This window comes from Atractosteus spatula, chromosome 5 (assembly GCF_055471065.1).
Source record: "Atractosteus spatula isolate fAtrSpa1 chromosome 5, fAtrSpa1.hap1, whole genome shotgun sequence".
Lineage (NCBI taxonomy): Eukaryota > Metazoa > Chordata > Actinopteri > Semionotiformes > Lepisosteidae > Atractosteus > Atractosteus spatula.
Genome location: NC_142710.1, coordinates 13,490,793 through 13,505,710, shown reverse-complemented (window position 1 = coordinate 13,505,710; position 14,918 = coordinate 13,490,793). Strand labels below are relative to the sequence as shown.

The window sequence follows — 14,918 nt, the reverse complement described above, 5'->3', positions numbered from 1 at the left end:
GCTCTACTGTGATCTTAGTTTCACTACAGAGTGAGAAGGATCTATCCCACTGTGAGGAGCAGAGTCTTCCTCAGAGTGAAAAGGATCTATCGCACTGTGAGGAGCAGAGTCTTCCTCAGAGTGAGGAGGATCTATCCCACTGTGAGGAGCAGAGTCTTCCTCAGAGTGAGGAGGATCTATCCCACTGTGAGGAGCAGAGTCTTCCTCAGAGTGAGAAGGATCTATCCCACTGTGAGGAGCAGAGTCTTCCTCAGAGTGAGGAGGATCTATCCCACTGTGAGGAGCAGAGTCTTCCTCAGAGTGAGGAGGATCTATCCCACTGTGAGGAGCAGAGTCTTCCTCAGAGTGAGGAGGATCTATCCCACTGTGAGGAGCAGAGTCTTCCTCAGAGTGAGAAGGATCTATCCCACTGTGAGGAGCAGAGTCTTCCTCAGAGTGAGGAGGATCTATCCCGCTGTGAGGAGCAGAGTCTTCCTCAGAGTGAGGAGGATCTATCCCACTGTGAGGAGCAGAGTCTTCCTCAGAGTGAGGAGGATCTATCCCACTGTGAGGAGCAGAGTCTTCCTCAGAGTGAGGAGGATCTATCCCACTGTGAGGAGCAGAGTCTTCCTCAGAGTGAGAAGGATCTATCCCACTGTGAGGAGCAGAGTCTTCCTCAGAGTGAGGAGGATCTATCCCGCTGTGAGGAGCAGAGTCTTCCTCGGAGTGAGAAGGATCTATCCCACTGTGAGGAGCCTGTGAGTTGCAGACGGTGCAGCTGTCGTCTCAGATTTGGTCTGCAAGCAGTAGGGAGCTGTGTCAGCTTGCGTAGGCTGCAAAGGAACAAGTAACGGTTTATTCCAGGTTGAAAGGAGAAAAAAGGAAGCACAACTTTTTGGCTGTGGAGCCTTTTTCGGGTGTGACAGTAAATCTGATTGTCATCAGAGCAGCAGGAAAACCCAGGTCCACAATGGAGGATGATCTGACCTGACCAAGAGGCAGCATGTAAATACTCAATAGTCAAATCCCAGCACAGTAGCAGGTTTAAAGCAGCCAGTATTTAGAGATTGGCTCCTGGTAGCCAAATAGGAGCCAGACTGAGGAAAGGATGAAGGAAGTAACAGCTCTTGGTAGAAAATCTTCCATGTTATCCATATTATGAAATCCCTTCATTGACATTACTATGAGTATTCATAACATAACACCACTTTACTGGCCATATACAATCTCTTGCATTAGGAATGTGTCTTTTCTCAGACCCCAGCTTGCTCTCCATGAGACACACAGACAGGGAGAGAAGCTGGGGGTCAGAGCGCAGGGTCAGCCATTTATACAGCACCCCTGGAGCAGCTGGGGTTAAGGGCTTAAGGAGCCCAACGGAGTAGGATTCCTCTGCCAGCCACGAGATTTGAGCCAGCAACCTTCCAGCTACAGGCGCAGATCCTGAGCCACAGAGCCACGGCTCCATCCCCACAGAACCACTGCTCCATAATAACCACTGCTTCAGTAACGATAAAGGGAAATGTAAATCAATGTATATTATTAATATGCTTATATATCAAATATCTAATTATTCATTCATCATCATTCAGGTGGGGCTGCACATCAGAGGGGGTGGAGAGGAGTCCCCATTACCTTTAAAGAGCTTTGTGTGAAGTGTCCAGAACAGCACTATATAAGTGTAAGCAATTATTAATAATTATTATTATTATTCAGTTTTATACTAATAATAAAACAGTGCGCGAGCGAGCAACATTTAAGTTTAAACATGTACAGATGTGTGCTCTGGCACGTTGTATTTTGACAAAACACTGGTAGGGGAACAAAACTACAAACCCCACAACACCTCATGACACCATGTTCCAGTCCGCCCAGCGGCCACATGACACTATGAAGTCCTTTTCCCTCTCCAGTCATCCCAAGAACAATGGAAACCCCATTGAATTCGCCTACAACTCCCAGTACCCCTTTCAGTGAAGCATGGTGGGGGCGGGGAAAGGAAGGGGGCGGTGGTCGACAGTAGGGTCAAAGGTCTCCTCCGCCATGTTGATTTGTAGTTTTCCATGAAGCGTTCCACGGCGGTAGACAACAGCGACGAAGAGGGGCGAAAACTACAAGTCCCAACGGGCACGGTCCCGCCCCTGTCAGGGGTGAAAGGGAGGGGGCGACCCCGTGTCCGCCATGATGTTTTTTTTTCCATTTTTAATTTTTTTTTTCATTTTTTATTCAAGACAAAAAATGGAGAACGTCCATCGCCGTGGTGTTTCTGAGAGGGCAGGAGAGACAAACGTGCCTTGGAACTAAAACCATGAAGCGGTTTTGACAATTTACCGTGAAGCACGAGCGCGGCGCAGTCCTGTTCGCCTGTCGTTTCCTTTTTTTTTGTTTCATTTTTGGTGGAGCAGCAGGCGACCATATTCGAAACAAATTCCTGTGCTGCTCGGAAAAATTACCTACAGAATCCAGCTTTCCCCCCCCCCCGTTTTACGCCAACGTGACCGCCGCCTGAGCTGCGTCCCCGGCCAGTGGCGGTTCCCGTGTGTAAAATTAAACCAGCCGAGGACCCGAGCAGTGCGGGCTGAGCACCCGGACCCCGAAAGGACGCGAGGAGACTGGGGGGAGGCAGGGCAGCGGCGAGCAGAGACCGGCGATGGGCTCACAGTTTCGCTTTCGCCCAAAATAAAGAGACAGACCATGCATCCGTCCGTCTGCCGGGGACCGGGTCGCGAGTGACCGAGGACAGAGAGCGAGAGACCCGTCACGATAAGACTCCCTCCCCTCCCCCTACTGCTGTATCATTTCATTTTATTTTTTAAATTAAACCCCCAAAGTTGTTTGAATGCCCGAACTAGGAGCATGCGCCTCGGAACCAGCAGGTAAGCGATGCCTCGTTTTGTGTCCATCGTGTGTCTCTCTCTCTCTGTGTGTGTGTGTATGGGGGACTGAGATGCCCTGTTATTACACGAGGAAGAGCGAGGAGGAGGAGGAGGAGGGACGGAGGTGTGTAGATCGATTGCGGGGTTTTGTAGATCGATTCCTTCATAACACCTAGTATGTTAGCCGGAGCTGTGGGTGATCATAACAGGAGGCCACGCTTTGTGTGTGTGTGTGTGGGGAGTATCGGGAGGGGGGGGCTGAGGTTGCACGAAGGACAGAGCAGGGAATGGGAGTCGGGGCTCTACCTATCTGATGGATGAGGGGAGAGAGCCCCAGCCGCGAGTGGCGTGGAAGAACCGTGTGCGTGGATCCGCCGGGAGGCACTGCGTCTTCCCGGTCTGCCTGGGAGGAAGTGAGTTCAGATCAGCACCCTGGAGCAGGGAGTTCAGCTGGGGTCCTGGGACACTCTGCACCCCGACACGACCTGGAGGAAACTCGGCGTCTCCTGTCTTCTCTGCAACTGGTCGCAATCCTGAAGTGTATCTAAATTCCTGTTCCTGCCGCTGGACAGGTACGATGTGATTGTTAGAGTACACTGGTGCTGAACAGGGGCAGTGCGATTGTTAAAGTACACTGGTGCTGAACAGGGGCAGTGCGATTGTTAAAGTACACTGGTGCTGAACAGGTACGGTGTGATTGTTAGGGTGCACTGGTGCTGAACAGGTACAGTGTGATTGTTAGGGTACACTGGCGCTGGACAGGTATGTGTGATTGTTGGGATACACTGGCGCTGAACAGGTTCAGTGTGATTGTTAGGGTGCACTGGCGCTGGACAGGTATGTGTGATTGTTAGGGTACACTGGCACTGAACACATACGAACACATACGGTGTGATTGTTAGGGTACACTGATGCTGAATGGGTACAGTGTGATTTTTAGGGTACACTGGTGCTGAACGGGTACGGTGTGATTGTTAGGGTACACTGGTGCTGGACAGGGGCAGTCTGATTGTTAGGGTGCACTGGTGCTGAACAGGTATGGTGTGATTGTTGGGGTGCACTGGTGCTGGACAGGTATGGTGTGATTGTTAGGGTACACTGGTGCTGAACAGGTATGGTGTGATTGTTGGGGTGCACTGGCGCTGAACAGGTACGGTGTGATTGTTAGGGTGCACTGGTGCTGAATGGGTACAGTGTGATTGTTGGGGTACACTGGTGCTGGACAGGTATGGTGTGATTGTTAGGGTGCACTGGTGCTGGACAGGGGCAGTGTGATTGTTGGGGTACACTGGCACTGAACAGGTACAGTGTGATTGTTAGGGTACACTGGCGCTGAGCAGGTATGGTGTGATTGTTGGGGTACACTGGTGCTGGACAGGTACGGTGTGATTGTTAGGGTGCACTGGTGCTGGACAGGTACGGTGTGATTGTTAGGGTGCACTGGTGCTGAACAGGGGCAGTCTGATTGTTGGGGTACACTGGTGCTGAACAGGTTCAGTGTGATTGTTAGGGTGCACTGGCGCTGAACAGGTACGGTGTGATTGTTAGGGTGCACTGGTGCTGAACAGGTACGGTGTGATTGTTGGGGTACACTGGCGCTGGACAGGTACGGTGTGATTGTTAGGGTACACTGGTGCTGGACAGGTACGGTGTGATTGTTGGGGTACACTGGCGCTGGACAGATACAGTGTGGTTGTTACGGTACACTGATGCTGAACAGGGGCAGTGTGATTGTTAGGGTACACTGGTGCTGGACAGGTACAGTGTGATTGTTAGGGTACACTGGCTCTGAACAGGGGCAGTGCGGTTGTTAGGGTACATTCATGCTGGACAGATACAGTGTGGTTGTTACGGTACACTGGTGCTGGACAGGTACGGTGTGATTGTTGGGGTACACTGGCGCTGGACAGGTACGGTGTGATTGTTAGGGTACACTGGTGCTGGACAGGTACGGTGTGATTGTTAGGGTGCACTGGTGCTGGACAGGTACGGTGTGATTGTTAGGGTACACTGGTGCTGGACAGGTACGGTGTGATTGTTAGGGTGCACTGGTGCTGGACAGGTATGGTGTGATTGTTAGGGTACACTGGTGCTGGACAGGTACGGTGTGATTGTTGGGGTACACTGGTGCTGGACAGGTACGGTGTGATTGTTAGGGTGCACTGGCGCTGAACAGGTACAGTGTGATTGTTAGGATACACTGACGCTCGACAGGTTTAGTGTGATTGTTAGGGTACACTAGCACTGAACACATACGGTGTGATTTTTAGGGTACACTGGTGCTGGACAGGGGCAGTGTGATTGTTAGGGTATACTGGTGCTGGACAGGTATGGTGTGATTGTTGGGGTACACTGGCGCTGAACAGGTACGGTGTCATTGTTAGGGTGCACTGGCGCTGAACAGGTACGGTGTGATTCTTAGGGTACACTGGTGCTGAACAGGTACAGTGTGATTGTTAGGGTACACTGGCGCTGGACAGGTACAGTGTGATTGTTTGGGTACACTGATGTTGAACATGTACACTGTGATTGTTAGGGTACACTGGCACTGAACACATATGGTGTGATTGTTAGGGTACACTGGTGCTGGACAGGGACAGTGTGATTGTTAGGGTATACTGGTGCTGGACAGGTATGGTGTGATTGTTAGGATACACTGACGCTCGACAGGTTCAGTGTGATTGTTAGGGTGCACTGGCTCTGAACAGGGGCAGTGCGATTGTTAGGGTACACTGGTGCTGAACATGTACAGTGTGATTGTTGGGGTACACTGGTGCTGAACACATACAATTTTATTGTTAGGGTACACTGGCGCTGGACAGGTACAGTGTGATTGTTTGGGTACACTGATGCTGAACATGTACACTGTGATTGTTAGGGTACACTGGCACTGAACACATACGGTGTGATTGTTAGGGTACACTGGTGCTGGACAGGGACAGTGTGATTGTTAGGGTACACTGGCTCTGAACAGGGGCAGTGCGATTGTTAGGGTACACTGGTGGTGAACACGTACAGTGTGATTGTTGGGGTACACTGGTGCTGAACACGTACAGTGTGATTGTTAGGGTACACTGGCACTGGACAGGTACAGTGTGATTGTTTGGGTACACTGATGCTGAACAGGTACAGTGTGATTGTTAGGGTACACTGGCACTGAACACATACGAACACATACGGTGTGATTGTTAGGGTACACTGATGCTGAACAGGGGCAGTGTGATTGTTAGGGTACACTGGTGCTGGACAGGTACAGTGTGATTGTTAGGGTACACTGGCTCTGAACAGGGGCAGTGCGGTTGTTAGGGTACATTCATGCTGGACAGATACAGTGTGGTTGTTACGGTACACTGGTGCTGGACAGGTACGGTGTGATTGTTGGGGTACACTGGTGCTGGACAGGTACGGTGTGATTGTTAGGGTGCACTGGTGCTGGACAGGTACGGTGTGATTGTTAGGGTGCACTGGCGCTGAACAGGTACAGTGTGATTGTTAGGGTACACTGGTGCTGGACAGGTACGGTGTGATTGTTAGGGTGCACTGGTGCTGGACAGGTACGGTGTGATTGTTAGGGTGCACTGGCGCTGAACAGGTACAGTGTGATTGTTAGGATACACTGACGCTCGACAGGTTTAGTGTGATTGTTAGGGTACACTAGCACTGAACACATACGGTGTGATTTTTAGGGTACACTGGTGCTGGACAGGGGCAGTGTGATTGTTAGGGTATACTGGTGCTGGACAGGTATGGTGTGATTGTTGGGGTACACTGGCGCTGAACAGGTACGGTGTGATTGTTAGGGTGCACTGGCGCTGAACAGGTACGGTGTGATTTTTAGGGTACACTGGCGCTGGACAGGTATGGTGTAATTGTTAGGGTACACTGGTGCTGGACAGGTACGATGTGATTGTTAGGGTACCCTGGTGTTGGACAGGTATGGTGTGATTTTTAGGGTACACTGGAGCTGGACAGGTACGGTGTCATTGTTAGGGTGCACTGGTGCTGGACAGGTGCAGTGTGATTTTTAGAGTACACTGGCACTAAACAGGTATGGTGTGACTCTAACAGCAGGGCACCAGCAGTTGCAATAGCAGCAGCAGCAGCAGCAGCAGGGCACCAGCAGTTGCAGCAGCAGCAGCAGGGCACCAGCAGCAGCAGCAGGGCACCAGCAGTTGCAGCAGCAGCAGCAGGGCACCAGCAGTTGCAGCAGCAGCAGCAACAGCAGGGCACTAGCAGTTGCAGCAGCAGCAGCAACAGCAGGGCACTAGCAGTTGCAGCAGCAGCAGCAGCAGGGCACTAGCAGTTGCAGCAGCAGCAGCAGCAGCAGCAGCAGGGCACTAGCAGTTGCAGCAGCAGCAGCAGCAGCAGCAGGGCACCAGCAGTTTCAGCAGCAGCAGCAGGGCACTAGCAGGTGCAGCAGCAGCAGGGCACCAGCAGTTGCAATTGCAGCAGCAGCAGGGCACCAGCAGTTGCAATTGCAGCAGCAGCAGGGCACCAGCAGTTGCAGTAGCAGCAGCAGGGCACCAGCAGTTGCAGCAGGGCACCAGCAGTTGCAGCAGCAGCAGCAGCAGGGCACCAGCAGTTGCAGCAGCAGCAGCAGCAGCAGGGCACCAGCAGTTGCAATAGCAGTAGCAGCAGCAGGGCACTAGCAGTTGCAATAGCAGTAGCAGCAGCAGGGCACTAGCAGTTGCAATAGCAGTAGCAGCAGCAGGGCACCAGCAGTTGCAGCAGCAGCAGCAGGGCACCAGCAGTTGCAGCAGCAGCAGCAGCAGGGCACCAGCAGTTGCAGCAGCAGCAGCAGCAGGGCACCAGCAGTTGCAGCAGCAGCAGGGCACCAGTAGTTGCAGCAGCAGCAGCAGCAGCAGCAGGGCACCAGCAGTTGCAGCAGCAGCAGCAGGGCACTAGCAGTTGGAATAGCAGCAGCAGCAGGGCACCAGCAGTTTCAGCAGCAGCAGCAGCAGGGCACCAGCAGTTGCAATAGGAGCAGCAGCCGCAGCAGCAGGGCACCAGCAGTTGCAATAGCAGCAGCAGCCGCAGCAGCAGGGCACCAGCAGTTGCAATAGCAGCAGCAGGGCACCAGCAGTAGCAGCAGCAGCAGCACCAGCAGCAGTAGCACCAGCAGCAGTAGCACCAGCAGCAGCACCAGCAGGGCACTAGCAGTTTCAGCAGCAGCAGCAGGGCACCAGCAGTTGCAATAGCAGCAGCAGCAGGGCACCAGCAGTTTCAGCAGCAGCAGCAGCAGCAGCAGGGCACCAGCAGTTTCAGCAGCAGCAGCAGCAGCAGGGCACCAGCAGTTGCAGTAGCAGTAGCAGCAGCAGCAGCAGCAGCAGCAGGGCACCAGCAGTTGCAGCAGCAGCAGCAGCAGCAGCAGGGCACCAGCAGTTGCAATAGCAGCAGCAGCAGGGCACTAGCAGTTGCAATAGCAGTAGCAGCAGCAGGGCACCAGCAGTTTCAGCAGCAGCAGCAGCAGGGCACCAGCAGTTGCAGTAGCAGCAGCAGCAGCAGGGCACCAGCAGTTGCAGCAGCAGCAGGGCACCAGCAGTTGCAGCAGCAGCAGGGCACCAGCAGTTGCAGCAGCAGTAGCAGGGCACCAGCAGTTGCAGCAGTAGCAGGGCACCAGCAGTTGCAGCAGCAGCAGGGCACCAGCAGCAGTAGCAGCAGCAGCAGCAGGGCACCAGCAGTTTCAGCAGCAGCAGCAGGGCACTAGCAGGGCACTAGCAGGGCACTAGCAGGGCACTAGCAGGGCAGCAGCAGCAGTAGCAGTAGCAGCAGCAGTAGCAGCAGCAGTAGCAGCAGTAGCAGCAGCAGCAGTAGCAGCAGCAGCAGCAGCAGGGCACCAGCAGCAGGGCACCAGCAGCAGCAGCAGCAGCAGCAGCAGCAGGGCACCAGCAGTTTCAGCAGCAGCAGCAGGGCACTAGCAGAGCACCAGCAGGGCAGCAGCAGTAGCAGCAGCAGTAGCAGCAGCAGTAGCAGCAGGGCACCAGCAGTAGCAGCAGGGCACTAGCAGTAGCAGCAGCAGCAGCAGCAGGGCACTAGCAGTTGCAGCAGCAGCAGCAGCAGCAGCAGCAGGGCACTAGCAGTTGCAGCAGCAGCAGCAGCAGCAGCAGCAGCAGGGCACTAGCAGTTGCAGCAGCAGCAGCAGCAGGGCACTAGCAGTTGCAGCAGCCGCAGCAGCAGGGCACCAGCAGTTGCAGCAGCCGCAGCAGCAGGGCACCCGCAGTTGCAGCAGCAGCAGCAGCAGCAGCAGCAGCAGCAGCAGCAGCAGCAGCAGGGCACCAGCAGTTGCAGCAGCAGCAGGGCACCAGCAGCAGTAGCAGCAGCAGCAGCAGGGCACCAGCAGTTTCAGCAGCAGCAGCAGGGCACTAGCAGGGCACTAGCAGGGCACTAGCAGGGCACTAGCAGAGCAGCAGTAGCAGCAGCAGCAGCAGCAGCAGCAGCAGCAGCAGCAGCAGCAGCAGCAGCAGCAGCAGGGCACTAGCAGTTGCAGCAGCAGCAGCAGGGCACTAGCAGTTGCAGCAGCAGCAGCAGGGCACTAGCAGTTGCAGCAGCAGCAGCAGGGCACCAGCAGTTGCAGCAGCAGCAGCAGCAGGGCACCAGCAGTTGCAGCAGCCGCAGCAGCAGGGCACCAGCAGTTGCAGCAGCCGCAGCAGCAGGGCACCAGCAGTTGCAGCAGCCGCAGCAGCAGGGCACCAGCAGTTGCAGCAGCAGCAGCAGCAGCAGGGCACTAGCAGTTGCAGCAGCAGCAGGGCACTAGCAGGTGCAGCAACAGCAGCAGCAGGGCACCAGCAGTTGCAGCAGCAGCAGCAGCAGCAGGGCACTAGCAGTTGCAGCAGCAGCAGCAGCAGCAGCAGGGCACTAGCAGTTGCAGCAGCAGCAGCAGCAGGGCAATAGCAGTTGCAGCAACAGCAGCAGCAGAGCACTAGCAGTTGCAGCAACAGCAGCAGCAGCAGCAGCAGGGCATCAGCAGTTGCAGCAGCAGCAGGCCACTAGGAGTTGTAGTTGCAGCAGCAGCAGGGCACCAGCAGTTGCAGCAGCAGCAGTTGCAGCAGCAGCAGGGCACCAGCAGCAGCAGCAGCAGCAGGGCACCAGCAGTTGCAGCAGCAGCAGCAGCAGCAGCAGCAGCAGCAGCAGCAGCAGGGCACCAGCAGTTGCAGCAGCAGCAGCAGCAGCAGCAGGGCACCAGCAGTTACAGCAGCAGCAGCAGCAGGGCACTAGCAGTTGCAGCAGCAGTAGCAGGGCACTAGCAGTTGCAGCAGCAGCAGCAGGGCACCAGCAGTTGCAGCAGCAGCAGCAGCAGGGCACCAGCAGTTGCAGCAGCAGCAGCAGCAGGGCACCAGCAGTTGCAGCAGCAGCAGCAGCAGGGCACCAGCAGTTGCAGCAGCCGCAGCAGCAGGGCACCAGCAGTTGCAGCAGCCGCAGCAGCAGGGCACCAGCAGTTGCAGCAGCCGCAGCAGCAGGGCACCAGCAGTTGCAGCAGCAGCAGCAGGGCACTAGCAGTTGCAGCAGCAGCAGCAGCAGCAGGGCACTAGCAGTTGCAGCAGCAGCAGGGCACTAGCAGGTGCAGCAACAGCAGCAGCAGGGCACCAGCAGTTGCAGCAGCAGCAGCAGCAGCAGGGCACTAGCAGTTGCAGCAGCAGCAGCAGCAGCAGCAGGGCACTAGCAGTTGCAGCAGCAGCAGCAGGGCAATAGCAGTTGCAGCAACAGCAGCAGCAGAGCACTAGCAGTTGCAGCAACAGCAGCAGCAGCAGCAGCAGGGCATCAGCAGTTGCAGCAGCAGCAGCTGCAGGGCATCAGCAGTTGCAGCAGCAGCTGCAGGGCATCAGCAGTTGCAGCAGCAGCAGCAGGGCATCAGCAGTTGCAGCAGCAGCAGCAGGGCATCAGCAGTTGCAGCAGCAGCAGGGCATCAGCAGTTGCAGCAGCAGCAGCAGCAGCAGCAGCAGCACGGCAGCAGCAGTTGCAGCAGCAGGGCACCAGCAGTTGCAGCAGGGCACTAGCAGGTGCAGCAGCAGCAGGGCATCAGCAGTTGCAGCGCACCAGCAGCAGCAGCAGCAGCAGCAGGGCACCAGCAGCAGCAGCAGCAGGGCACCAGCAGTTGCAGCAGCAGCAGCAGCAGCAGCAGGGCACCAGCAGTTACAGCAGCAGCAGCAGCAGGGCACCAGCAGTTGCAGCAGCAGCAGCAGCAGCAGGGCACTAGCAGGTGCAGCAGCAGCAGGGCATCAGCAGTTGCAGCAGCAGCAGCAGCAGCAGCAGGGCATCAGCAGTTGCAGCAGCAGCAGCAGCACGGCAGCAGCAGTTGCAGCAGCAGCAGCAGCAGGGCACCAGCAGTTGCAGCAGCAGCAGCAGCAGCAGGGCACCAGCAGTTGCAGCAGCAGCAGCCGCAGCAGGGCACTAGCAGTTGCAGCAGCAGCAGCAGGGCACTAGCAGGTGCAGCAGCAGGGCACTAGCAGGTGCAGCAGCAGCAGCATCAGCAGGGCACCAGCAGTTGCAGCAGCAGCAGCAGTGCACTAGCAGTTGCAGCAGCAGCAGTGCACTAGCAGTTGCAGCAGCAGCAGGGCACTAGCAGTTGCAGCAGCAGCAGGGCACTAGCAGTTGCAATTGCAGCAGCAGGGCACTAGCAGTTGCAATTGCAGCAGCAGGGCACTAGCAGTTGCAATTGCAGCAGCAGGGCACTAGCAGTTGTAGTTGCAGCAGCAGCAACAGGGCACTAGCAGTTGCAATTGCAGCAGCTGGCCACTAGCAGTTGTAGTTGCAGCAGCAGCAGGGCACTAGTAGTTGCAGTAGCAGCAGCAGCAGGGCACTAGTAGTTGCAGTAGCAGCAGCAGCAGGGCACTAAGAGTTGCACCAGCAGACGCAGGGCACTAGCAGTTTCAGTAGTATCATCAGGGCTCTAGCAGCAGCAGCAGCAGCAGCAGCAGCAGCAGCAGCAGCAGCAGCAGCAGGGCACTAGCAGTTGCAGCAGCAGCAGGGCACTAGCAGTTGTAGTTGCAGCAGCAGCAGCAGGGCACTAGCAGTTGCAGCAGCAGCAGGGCACTAGTAGTTGAGGTAGCAGCAGCAGCAGGGCACTAGTAGTTGCAGTAGCAGCAGCAGCAGGGTACTAGGAGTTGCACCAGCAGACGCAGGGCACTAGCAGTTTCAGTAGTATCATCAGGGCTCTAGCAGCAGCAGCAGCAGCAGCAGCAGCAGCAGCAGGGCACTAGCAGTTGCAGCAGCAGCAGGGCACTAGCAGTTGTAGTTGCAGCAGCAGCAGCAGGGCACTAGCAGTTGCAGCAGCAGCAGGGCACTAGTAGTTGAGGTAGCAGCAGCAGCAGGGCACTAGTAGTTGCAGTAGCAGCAGCAGCAGGGTACTAGGAGTTGCACCAGCAGACGCAGGGCACTAGCAGTTTCAGTAGTATCATCAGGGCTCTAGCAGCAGCAGCAGCAGCAGCAGCAGCAGCAGGGCACTAGCAGTTGCAGCAGCAGCAGGGCACTAGCAGTTGTAGTTGCAGCAGCAGCAGCAGGGCACTAGCAGTTGCAGCAGCAGCAGGGCACTAGTAGTTGAGGTAGCAGCAGCAGCAGGGCACTAGTAGTTGCAGTAGCAGCAGCAGCAGGGTACTAGGAGTTGCACCAGCAGACGCAGGGCACTAGCAGTTTCAGTAGTATCATCAGGGCTCTAGCAGCAGCAGTAGCAGCAGCAGCAGGGCACTAGTAGTTGCAGTAGCAGCAGCAGCAGGGTACTAGGAGTTGCACCAGCAGACGCAGGGCACTAGCAGTTTCAGTAGTATCATCAGGGCTCTAGCAGCAGCAGCAGCAGCAGCAGCAGGGCTCTAGCAGTTGCAGCAGCAGCAGGGCACTAGCAGTTTCAATTGCAGCAGCAGCAGGGCACAAGCAGGTGTTGCAGCTATAGCTGCCACAGGTAACTAGCTGTTGACTGGCTTGGAGTGAGTGAGCCTTGTGCTCATGGCTGGGGACCGAGCCCTGTCCCACCCCTGCTATCCTGTCAGACTGGAATGGGCTGGGCAGCTGCTTCACTCTGGCAGAGGGGAAGAGGGAGGGAGGTTTAGAGAGGAAGCTCCCATTTGTGCTGATCTTGAGCAGAGTCTCCCGTCTTTTCTCTCTTGGTTTCTCCTCCCTTCTGTTTCTCTAGTGACATTCCTCTCTTTTTTTCACCTCATTCTCCTGCTCCTCTCTCCTCTTTTCCTCTCTCTATCTTCATCTATTTGGTCTCTCTGTAGTTGTGGTGACGAGCTGCTTGTTTACCATGAGGAGGAGGCCTGTCTTTCTGGGGTGTAGGCCCCCACACTGCGGGCACCATGTGGGCTGTCCTTGCCCAATTCTGAGGCAGCCTCTTCCCAGCAGTCTGACCCATGCAGACTCTGCAGGAGCGCTCTACAGTCCCAGATAGATGGGGGGCCCATCCCCTCCCAGAGCGCGGTTAAATTACAGCGGTCGGTCTGTCGACCTGTCCTGTTAGCCCAGTGTAGCGTGGGTCTGGTGTCGGGGCCTGCTGGGCCGTTCACCCGTGGAGACGTGTTTGAATGGGAAATTCCGTTATAACGTGATGGTGTTAGTAAGAACCGTAAGTGTCAGGCAAGACATGCAGGAGGTCAGTCCTATTAAAATAGCCCAGGTACGGGCTGTTTCACAGTTAGTAGTTTATTCATCCCAGGAGCTCATCCAGTTTGTTGCTTGAAAGGGTACACACTTGTTCCACGGTCCCACCACTCTTTGTGTGAAGTAGTGCGTCCTGTTCTCAATTTCAAACGCTTTTCCCTTTTGTTTCCACTTGGTCCCTCTGGTTAGTGCTTCACTGTTGGTTCTGAAAAAACATCTGATGGGTTGGCTCAGTTTTGAGGTGCGGTGTGTGAGGCAGAGGAGGGGGACAGTTTAAAGGGTAAACTTAGCCCCTGTACCAGATTGAGGCAGAAAATACAACCAATTAAAAATTGGGAAGGAAAAAAAATATCTTTTCTAAAAAATTGATGAGAAAATTTGAAAAACTTGTGGGGGGAAAAATCTCCAAAAAACTGAATCCCATGTATACCCCTTTTTGAAAAAAACATTCGAAAAAAACTTTTGAGGATTTTGAATACATGCATCTTTGTCCCCTCACAGTGTTCCGTGTTCAAAACTAAAACGGTTCAGACTTTCCCTTCAGACTACAGAAACGGACTCAGTTCCTTCAGCCTGTCAGTGTGAGACACTCCCTTCAGACTAAAGAGACTCAGTTCATTCAGCCTGTCAGTGTAGCACACTCCCTTCAGACTAAAGAGACTCAGTTCCTCCAGCCTGTCAGTGTGGGACACTCCCTTCAGACTAAAGAGACTCAGTTCCTCCAGCCTGTCAGTGTGGGATGTCTTGAAGTTCTGGAGTTGGACAGAAGATGGCGCCAGTTGTAGGCGTGGAACATAAGAGACGCAGCTGGGGAGTGTCTCCCTGAGTAGAACCTGTTATACCAAAACTGCAACAGTTTGTAACAGACTTTGCTAGATCACATCAGCTGATAAAGGAGTTGTGTTGCAAAGTTTCTCACCAGGCCTCTCTTATGTTTTGAAATAATTACACATCTCAATATCATTTCCGTACAGGTTTGTCGGGTGTGTTTCAGCTACTGCAGCAGTGTGGCCCTCTAATAATTCATTTATCATTTGCTACACTTTCACTATGGCCTTAGCCATGCTGGGATTTCATCCTTCTTTCAGGGCAGTGTTAATGTACTGGAGTGTCCAGTCAGTGTGTCTGTATGAACCCCTCTCTCTCAGTGCAGTGTTAATGTACTGGAGTGTCCAGTCAGTCAGTGTGTCTGTATGAACCCCTCTCTCTCAGTGCAGTGTTAATGTACTGGAGTGTCCAGTCAGTCAGTGTGTCTGTATTAACCCCTCTCTCTCAGTGCAGTGTTAATGTACTGGAGTGTCCAGTCAGTCAGTGTGTCTGTATGAACCCCTCTCTCTCAGTGCAGTGTTAATGTACTGGAGTGTCCAGTCAGTCAGTGTGTCTGTATGAACCCCTCTCTCTCAGTGCAGTGTTAATGTACTGGAGTGTCCAGTCAGTGTGTCTGTATTAACCCCTCTCTCTCAGTGCAGTGTT

At 54.8% G+C, this 14,918-nt stretch overlaps 1 protein-coding gene across 1 annotated transcript in view; it reads left to right on the top strand.

The window, feature by feature from the left end:
* The first annotated feature begins 2,218 nt into the window (after positions 1 to 2,218).
* The window catches only part of fbxl19 (F-box and leucine rich repeat protein 19), a 32,576-nt gene continuing 19,876 nt past the window's right edge, over positions 2,219 to 14,918 (top strand). Inside the window, exon 1 of the mRNA XM_088916911.1 lies at positions 2,219 to 2,855. The gene's annotated coding sequence lies outside the window, so the exon portion shown is untranslated. The remainder of the gene's footprint in view (positions 2,856 to 14,918) is intronic.